The following is a 10,517-nucleotide window of genomic DNA, read 5'->3' as shown; positions in this document are numbered from 1 at the left end:
TTTGCAATTGGACTCATAAACAAGTATATACAGTACCTTCATTCCTTTTGAAATTTTCAAAGTTATGTCATAATTTAGTTTACGACTCAGTCTGTATACCTGTAATTTACATAAAGGTTACATTCATCCGATGAAGGATCACCTCAAAATACCAAGCAATAAATGCTTGTCTTCTTTTGTGAATTCACCATGTTATTTTTGATAGCCCCATGTCTATCCATTTTGTTTTAACCATGGCTTCCTTGCTGAAATTAAAAGGAAAAAAATCCCAAAGTATTGTTATTAATAGGCTTAATTTAGTTTAAAAAAATAGTCCAAGCCAATTAATTCCCAATAACTTGACTAAACTTTGAAACCTTTTATTTAGAATTTTTATGGCTGAACTGTAATCTTGTTAAAATTCAGGTGTGTTCATTCTCTGTTAAGATTTTCCTCCATTCAAATGATTCTAATGGCCAAAATGTGAAAATATGATGCAAAATTGATATATAATATAGATCCAGAGTGACATACAAGACCAATCTGGGTCTGTGCTAGGTACAGTAGCCTTCCATTTTCATCAGTGTTTTTGTACTGTATCATTTGTCTCAGATGTGACAAGAGCTTGTCATTAGGCTTTTGATAAAGACAACCAGATTTCAGACCAAAATGTTTTGTATTGTTGTTGATTGAATCATCTCAACCTTTTGTATAAAAGCCCCCAAAAAGAGTGGCAATGGCAAAAAAAAAGTGTCATTGGCAAAAAAGAGTGGCATCAGCACAGTGTTTCTCAGGTTTATAAAGAATCTAGTGGTATAATGAGATTTATATTTCTGATATATTAATGCATTTCTTGTATTTAGATCTCTTCGGTGTTAAGTGATAAAGACCGGTCTGCTTTTGTATTTTCTTAAAAATGGTAATGAAATAGAGTGAACATTGATTACACAGTTGAATGTCTTGCATTTGTTTAAACAGTGGACTTGTAAGTTGTTTAAGTGGAAGTATGCATTAAGTTCTCCTAGATACATTTTGTGTATAAGGGCACCTTACTACAAACATTGTAGACCCAGGTGCTGTGGTATACACTGGTTGTTCTTATTGTACATTTTCATCAGCTATACCGTAGTGTAGACCTGGATCTGTCAGCGCATATATGCCACAGTAGAGGAATAGTGTAAACCTGGATCTGTCAGCACATTATTACACAGCAGAGGTAACGGTGCATACTTTGATCTGTCAACACATTATGCCACAGTAGAGGGAACCATGTAGACCTGGATGTGTCAACACATTATACCCCAGTAGAGTTGAACGATTATGCCACAGTAGAAGGAACAGTGGAGACCTTGATCTGTCAGCACATTAGTCAACAGTAAAAAGAACCATGTAGACCATGATGTGTGAGTATATCTGTGCCAAAGCACAGGTAACATATATACTTTGAAATGTCAAACATTATGCAACAGCAAAGAGAATAGTGTAGACCTAAGTCTGGCAACACATTATGCCACAACAGGGGGAGCAGTGTAGACCTCAGTCTGGCAACACATTATGCCACAACAGGGGGAGCAGTGTAGACCTCAGTCTGGCAACACATTATGCCACAACAGGGGGAGCAGTGTAGACCTCAGTCTGGCAACACATTATGCCACAACAGGGGGAGCAGTGTAGACCTCAGTCTGGCAACACATTATGTCACAACAGGGGGAGCAGTGTAGACCTCAGTCTGGCAACACATGCCACAACAAGGGGAGCAGTGTAGACCTCAGTCTGGCAACACATTATACCACAACAAGGGGAGCAGTGTAGACCTCAGTCTGGCAACACATTATGCCACAACAGGGGGAGCAGTGTAGACCTTGATGTGAGAACATATTATTCCAGAGTGAATTATGCAATCCTTGAGGTGTCAGCACATTATGCCGCAGCAGACTGGGTAGAACAAACAGTGTAGACCCTGATCTCCTGTTTTTCAGTGTGCCTGCAGATCTTGGTCTCTGTCTTTCATAGTTTTGCAAGCATTATACACAAGCCTATACAGTACTCCAGTTGAAATCTTGTAATGAAAATTCAGTATAAATAAGTATCTTTAAAATTCAACATAGATTTTAGGAATTTTTAACTTTATCCATGCATAATCATTGAAGTAGCACCAGTTTGCTTGAACTATTTATGCACTTGCTCATTTTTAGGGTTTTATTTGTTAAATTTCAGTGCAAGGTTTTGAATCTTTGTCCATCCTGGATGAAATGTCATAGCTGTTAAAGCACATTTTAACGTTCATTTGTGTGTACTTGTTATAAAGAATGGTACATTTTACAGGCATTTTTTAATGTTCATTTCTGTGTGTACTTGTTATAAAGAATGGTACATTTTACATGCATTTTTTAATGAATTTTCATAGACTGCAATTTAGGTTCAGGTTCTTGTTTCAAATGTATAAAGTATTGTATAATTGATCCAGAAGTCAGACTTGCATTTGGTGTGGGAACACTATGTACAAGTACATATAGGTAGAAAAATGCCATCTGAGAAAGGTTGTGTTCTTATTTGATCTTTCTTTAAGCAAAATATTTACACTTTACATCAAAATGACCTTGTATAAATGAACTATTGCATTAAAAACACAGCAAAATTCAGAATTGTTGCAAATGTTCAATTTCCAATGGTGACTACATTGTTTCATTAGTTTAATGATGTGGCGTGAAAGTCTTTGCAACAATCACTGCTGCTATTTTATGTACATGAAACTTCATGTGTACATCCATGCAGTTTATTGATACACCTTGGAATCTGTACTTCCAGAAGTTGACATTTTCAGTGCCACAGATTCTTTGTCCAGTTTCCTGTGATTATAAATAGGTCATGGTGGTTTGTTTGTTTTTCAGTGCTGCAAAAAATTTAGACGAAATAAATAATGACAAAGTTGTGGATCAGGGTATTAAAGTTTTGTCAAATCAAGGCATACTGCACAGCTTAAAATGATGTCATCATTATATTATGACATAATTAATATGTCACATGTAACATAGGTCTATCATAATGCTATGAACTCTGGGAAAGATTAAACTAAAATAACATGGTTGTGACTTAAGTCTTTTATTAAATAACCAACAAAAACATCATTTTTATACAATTTAGGAATCTTAGTTATGTTCCTGTGAGAAAAAATGATAAATTCAGCAAAAAGTAAGCAAGACCTTTGGAAATTGTAATCAATTTGGGATCTGCTGGAGAGATGTTGCTAAAATTTAAATACTTCATTGACTCACTTCTAGCATCCTAGCATGGGGGATTTTCACATTTGTGAATGTGTCAGTCAATATGGCCACTGATACTAGCAATAGAAATAAAACTTAAATTGACATCTTTTGAAAAAAAAAATTATTCTGAAGGAAATTTGACATGTATGAAACACATTTAGGCTATTAGGCAGTACAGGCTTGTACAAATGGTGCCAGTCTCCCATACATCAGCAAGATGGGCTTTAGGTCATGAAACCAAGTTCACGAGTAATGTTAAGATACTTCTTCACTGCTCCCATAATAATCAAGTATTGTTTTGAGCTGACCATAATTTTATTTCTGGCAATGACAGGCTGTTGTATGTCTTTATGCATTTGTGCTTATTGATATAGCATTACACCATCCAGCTGGGAGATTATTTTGAAAAACTCTTAGCTAGTTTTTATCAGGTTTGACATTATTGTATGAAAGAATTGCTAAAACAGAATTAATATAAGTATGCCAAAAATGATTTCTGATTTTTTTGTTATTCATGGAGTGATACTTGAATAATAAGTCCGTTTTATTCTGACATTTATAAATAACATGGATTAAAGTTTTAAACCCTTCCTTTTTCTGATTTTTGTTTCTAAAGATGGCAATGATCTGAGGATAGATTTAAAAAAATGCATATTGGAGGCATGAAGAATGTTTATAATTTTAATTAATTTGGGTCATTTGTTCAGTTGTAATGTTAATTATGTTAACAGTGGATGATTTAATGTTTATACTCCGTTTTAAATCAGATTCACTTGCAAACAACATAGACCATGATCTGCCATCATCTACTGCACTGTCAAATCAGAGTCTTTGTTGTTTTTTCTACAGGTTACATAGACCCAGATCTATCATTGCTTATGTGACAGCAGATTTGGATCCATGCAGTTGGATCAGACTTGTACACAAGTATAAAAAGTAATCAAAACATGCTTTGCACTTAATAATTTCAGCTTCTATTCCTAATACCATCATTAACTTTCTGATGTTGTAATCTGTTCCTCATAGTCATTTACTTCTGATATTCATTGTAATCTATTCCTAATAGTCATTTACTTCTGATATTCATTGTAATCTATTCCTGGTACAGTCATTTACTTCTGATATTCATTGTAATCTATTCCTAGTATAGTCATTTACTTCTGATATTCATTGTAATCTATTCCTAATAGGCATTTACTTCTAATATTCATTGTAATCTATTCCTAATACAGGTCATTTACTTCTGATGTTGTATTCCTAATACAGTCATTTACTTCTGATGTTGTATTCCTAATACAGTCATTTACTTCTGATATTCATTGTAATCTATTCCTAATAGTCATTTACTTCTGATATTCATTGTAATCTATTCCTAATACAGTCATTTACTTCTGATATTCATTGTAATCTATTCCTAATACAGTCATTTACTTCTGATATTCATTGTAATCTATTCCTAGTACAGTCATTTACTTCTGATGTTGTATTCCTAATACAGTCATTTACTTCTGATATTCATTGTAATCTATTCCTAATAGACATTTACTTCTGATATTCATTGTAATATATTCCTAGTACAGTCATTTACTTCTGATATTCATTGTAATCTATTCCTAATACAGTCATTTACTTCTGATATTCATTGTAATCTATTCCTAATAGACATTTACTTCTGATATTCATTGTAATCTATTCCTAATACAGTCATTTACTTCTGATATTCATTGTAATCTATTCCTAATAGTCATTTACTTCTGATATTCATTGTAATCTTCATAAGATATTACAGTAAGAGGATTAAAACTTCAGATTACAAATTACAAATATTTTTGTTATGCATTTCTTAAATTTTTTAATCTTATAAATTGTCTTACTGTATGTACTCATGTACAAGTTTGGTAAAACTGCAAACATTAACCTATTAATGCATGGACTCAGATCTGCCAGTGCACTTTGCTCCAACAGATCTTGGTGTTTGCAGTTTGCAGTTGGATTTGACTTATTAGCAAAAATATAAATGAGTAAGCATGTTAACAGTGGCTTGGGTTGTCTAAATGTGGGGTGGGGCATGCATTTGCTTGTGATAAGAGGAGGCCCAAATGGGTATTTTACTGTTATTATAAGATGCAAGTTGCTTCCTATCCCATCTGTAAGTTACCGTTGTGCTTGTATGTACTTTTAACATACATACTCAAGAATAGTCTGTGTAGAATCATAGTTCAACCCAAGCAAAAGCTAAAGCTTGTATAATTTTGAGAAATGTTGGAACATTTATCCTTTGAGGCCAGCATCAGTAGATTTTTTAAATGTTATGGTGGGCTTATAATGAAACATAAATGTATCCTTAATAATATTTGTACAACAATTTTAAAAATGGGTATGGGCTTATAATCAAGCATGGGTTTATCCATGAATGAATACAGTAGATTGGATCCAAGTAAACCAAGTAGAAAATTGAATCCAGTTATCCTGGATAAATAGCTTTGGAAAATCATGTATCAGATTTTGACATTTTTGGTAAATTTTCCAACTTGGATATGTAACATTTCCATCTAGATTATAAGTCCTAATTTTTCAAAGCAATATAGTATCCTCCATTTTAAGGCAAAATATTTAAAAGTTTTAGACACGTTTTTGGTGCAGGAAAGCTAAGGAAAATAGAAGGCAAATTATTTTACTTATGCATAGCATTCATAGATGTAAAATTTCATGGTTGGTCATAAATTGTTTTGTTTATTCAACTTAATGTTTGTATTTTAAATTTTTTTATGTGAGTTACTGAATTCACTGTGTAAATAGACCTATTATTAATGCATTCAATTTTTCAGCCTATTGTTTAATTTTAGACTAAAATGAATTTTTAACATATGTCTAATTTGGTGATTGGAAATGTAACGTTGTTTATTAGAGACATTGTAATTATGCAATTCTGTGCATTTTATGTCTTACTGTTATTAAATGATATTATGACACAGATCATGTAAAGTTCTCACACAATCAGAATGTAGAATTTTATACTTTTTACTAATCTATTTGTCATTTTCTCATCATAATAAAGACTATCAGACATATGTACTCACATTCCAAAGGGGACCATTTACTCACTAGTATTCTCACTTTTTTGTGAAATATATGAACAATTTTATTGTATGCAGTCATCACTTACTCTGAGCAGTTTTAAATAAAAGTATATAGTAGCTACTCAAAAAATTCTGTATCATGAAGTTTTTGTGATTTCTAAATGTTCAGAAACGTTGCAGGTCAAATTTGTATAGTTCAGTAATATTGGGTTAGACAACGCGTTCATAATGGTCATATGTAGAATTCAGTGTATGCCAGGGTATTCTGGTTACACACAGAGTTCATATACATCAATAGGTGACTACACTACTGTGAAATGCCTTTCCTTGGTTCCAAGTATGCCTTACTGGAACATCCCATGGGATTTTGAATGATGCAGATAAGGGGGTAGGGGTGGGACTAATGAAAACATGTAAAATATGGCATTGTATAAAGGTAGCCATGTCAGTCATCCTCTTTTGAGATAAATAAGATACAGAAAAAAAGTTGCAACAAATGCAATCATTTTAATTTTGTTTTCAGATACTTTTGATGATAGAAATATAGAAGACAGTTTCTGGGAATTGTTTTTCAGGACTTACTTGCACTAGTTTTGTTGTATTCTGTATGAAAGACCACTGTAATCCAGTGTGGTTAATATCTAAGTCTGTTTTTTTTGGTGCTATATATGTTGGGGAGGGTGGTAATTTTACTTATCTAGTCAGTATTATTGATATCGAAACTTATGAGCAAAATTATTTTAATTATTTCATTAAATATGGCAATATCTAGGTATTAAATTTGATCGCAGTGATGATTAGGAATGTGATATCACATCATTCAAATGAAGAATCACCTCAAAATATGAGTATGTAATAACTGTCCCATAGCACAATATATAGCTAAAACATATTATTGGTGCTACTTTTATTGTTCTTTCCTCTAAAATTACTTTGGACACAGATATTCTGATGAAACCATTTTACTTGCACTAGTTCATGACCTTGACACAGAATATACATGATGGATCTCATTAACATTATACTCCTTTTCCTGCAAGCCCTTTTCTTTCATGTTCCCCCCCCCTCCACACTGTATATAATACAAGGGGATATATATTTATTGATGTGTCTGTCTCTAAGATGTATGGCCATTTTCATTTTTTATTTCTTGAGCCGGATGCGGGAGGTCGTGGGTTAAAAATGGTACTAACAGCTGCCTCGCTTGGCGTTCAGCATTAAGAGGTTAGTGTTAGGACTGGTCGGCCTGGTGTCAGGATAATGTGACTGGGTGGGACATCATGCTTCATGTCTGCGGCATGATGCCCCAGTGCTAGACATCACTATAAACTGCCACATTGCAGACATCGTAGCGATATGACTGAAAAATTGTTAAAGCTACGTTAAAAATCAAAATCACATCACATATTTCTTGAGCATAACTGTCAAACCATTCTAGTTATTCCAACCAAACTTTGTATACATGCCAAACAAGTTGTGTAGATGTGCTTGTATTCCAACCAAACTTTGTGTACATGCCAAACAAGTTGTGTAGATGTGCTTGTATTCCAAACAAACTTAGTATACTGCAAAGCAAGTTGTATTGATGTGTTTGTATTTCAGACAAACTTGGTATACAAGTAAAGCAATTGTGTAGAGATCTGCTTGTATTCCAAACAAACTTGGTATACCTGCCAAGCAATTTGTGTAGACATGCTTGTATTCCAAACAAACTTGGTATACCTGCCAAGCAGTTTGTGTAGAGATGTGCTTGTATTCGAATCAAACTTGGTGTAGATATGTGCTTGTATTCCATCGAAACTTGGTATAGAGATGTGCTTGTATTCCAAACAAACTTGTATCCCAGTCAGACTTTGCATACATGTCAAATTGCTGAAATGTGCTTGTTTGATAGTTACAATTTTTGGCATTTAAGTTCTATTTTTTACATTCCCATGGAATCAAAGTGTACCATAAGCAGTAAAAAGTGAGGATGCTTGGGCATAGATAGTATATAAATTGACAGTAAATCACCATAAGGTACTAACATAAATAATAAAAAGTTGCGAGTGCGGGACAATAGCGTACTTTCATTAGGAGTCTTTACATACATGGAGATGTGTCATCGTTAAATGTCTGATTTACCTATATCATGACTAAACTGGACATCCGTATTCCAGTGATTTCAGAGAAAAATACCATAGCTGTATGTAATGTGAAACTGCGAACAGCTTCATCTCAAATCTACCAGAACATGATGTCATGGCAGATCTGGATCTATACTATCAAAAGTTGTACATACAATATACACAGATGAATACGGAATAGAAAAGACTACATATCTGATCTAGAACTAGTTTGTCTTTGTTTTCAAAGTTGTTTAATTTTTTTTAAATAATCATCTTTTTAAATAACATCAGTTCTGTTTAAAAAGAGAAATCACAACTATCACAGACCAGTGTAAATTCAGAATCTTGTATTCACCGCCTGTATTGGTTGTACCCCATCACCCCAAAGTGTCATGCCATTGATAACAACTGTCTTCACACAGTAATAAACTGTATACTAAAATTAATATTACGTTATAATTGCACTCTGCCAAATTAAGTACCATATATGCTCACTTGTATATCTGGTCCCACAGCAAACTGCATAGACCCAGATTTACCATCTCTTAATGTGCCGACATATCTGGTTCTATGCATTTTGTTATGACTAATCAGTAGAACCTGACAACATAGACCCTGATCTGCCAGTGAATTATTTTATGGCAGGTCTGGATCTGTTATTTGCAGTTGGACAAGGCATGTAAAGGAGAATATACGGTATGTACTAACCTCTTGAGTACTTTTTAAGTCTGCAAAGGAGAATATACGGTATGTACTAACCTCTTGAGTACTTTTTAAGTCTGCAAATGAAGTCGAGTTGGAAAAACTATGTACAAGTTTTTTGTGCTTGTTTCATACTTGGCTTTTACATGGACATTCTGTATCATCTGTAACTTTTCATACCTCTAATTTTCTGCACACCATAAATCCAATGTTAGGATGGAGTAAGGTCATCATAGCTCAGATACCTAGTGTTAGGATGGAGTAAGGTCATCATAGCTCAGATATCTAATGCTAGGATGGAGTAACATTATCATAGGTCAGATACCTAATGTTAGGATGGAGTAAGGTCATCATAACTCATATCTAATGTTCGGATGGAGTAAGGTCATCATAACTCGGATATCTAAGGTTAGGATGGAGTAAGGTCATGATAGCTCAGATACCTAATGTTAGGATGGATTAAGGTCATCATAACTCATAAATCTAATGTTAGGATGGAGCAAGGTCATCATAACTTGGATATCTAATGTTAGGATGGAGTAACATCATCATAGATCAGATACCTAATGTTAGGATGGAGTAACATCATCATAGATCAGATACCTAATTTTAGGATGGAATAAGGTCATCATAACTCTGATATCTAATGTTAGGATGGAGTAACATCATAGGTCAGATACCTAATGTTAGCATGGAGTAACATCATCATAGGTCAGATACCTAATGCTAGCATGGAGTAAGGTCATCATAACTTGTATATCTAATCTTAGGATGGAGTAAGGTCATCATAGCTCAGATACCTAATGTTGGGATGGAGTAGGGTCATCATAACTCAGATATCTAATGATAGGATGGAGTAAGGTCATCATAACTCGTATATCTAATGTTAGGATGGAGTAACATCATCATAGGTCATATACTTAATGTTAGGATGGAGTAAGGTCATCATAACTCAGATATTTAATGTTAAGATGGAGTAAGGTCATCATACCTTGTATATCTAATATTAGGATGGAGTAAGGTCAACTTAGCTCAGATTGCCTAAAGTTAGGATGGAGTAACATCATCATAGCTCAGATACCTAAAGTTAGGATGTAGTAACATCATCATAGGTCAGATTCCTAATGTCAAAATGGAGTAAGGTCATCAAAACTCGGATACCAAATGTTAGGATGGAGTAAGGTCATCATAACTCTGATATCTAATGTTAAGTTGGAGTAAGGTCATCATAATTCAGATATCTAATGTTAGGATGGAGTAAGGTCATCATAAATTGGATATCTAATGTTAGGATGGAGTAAGGTCATCATAGCTCAGATACCTAATTTTAGGATGGAGTAAGGTCATCATCACTCAGATATCTAATGTTAGGATGGAGTAAC

The 10,517-nt window shown here is 33.9% G+C and overlaps 1 long non-coding RNA gene across 1 annotated transcript; it reads left to right on the top strand.

The window, feature by feature from the left end:
• Window positions 1-8: 8 nt before the first annotated feature.
• On the top strand, window positions 9-6,455 carry LOC149804314 (uncharacterized). Its single transcript, XR_016415444.1, has 2 exons — window positions 9-4,477; window positions 4,512-6,455. It is a non-coding gene; the product is annotated as an uncharacterized LOC149804314 (long non-coding RNA).
• The last annotated feature ends 4,062 nt before the right edge of the window (window positions 6,456-10,517 follow it).

Source organism: Sinohyriopsis cumingii, chromosome 2 (genome assembly GCF_028554795.1).
Source record: "Sinohyriopsis cumingii isolate HCF-2022 chromosome 2, ASM2855479v2, whole genome shotgun sequence".
Taxonomy (NCBI): Eukaryota; Metazoa; Mollusca; class Bivalvia; order Unionida; family Unionidae; genus Sinohyriopsis; species Sinohyriopsis cumingii.
This window is presented reverse-complemented; position numbering and strand designations above follow the sequence as displayed.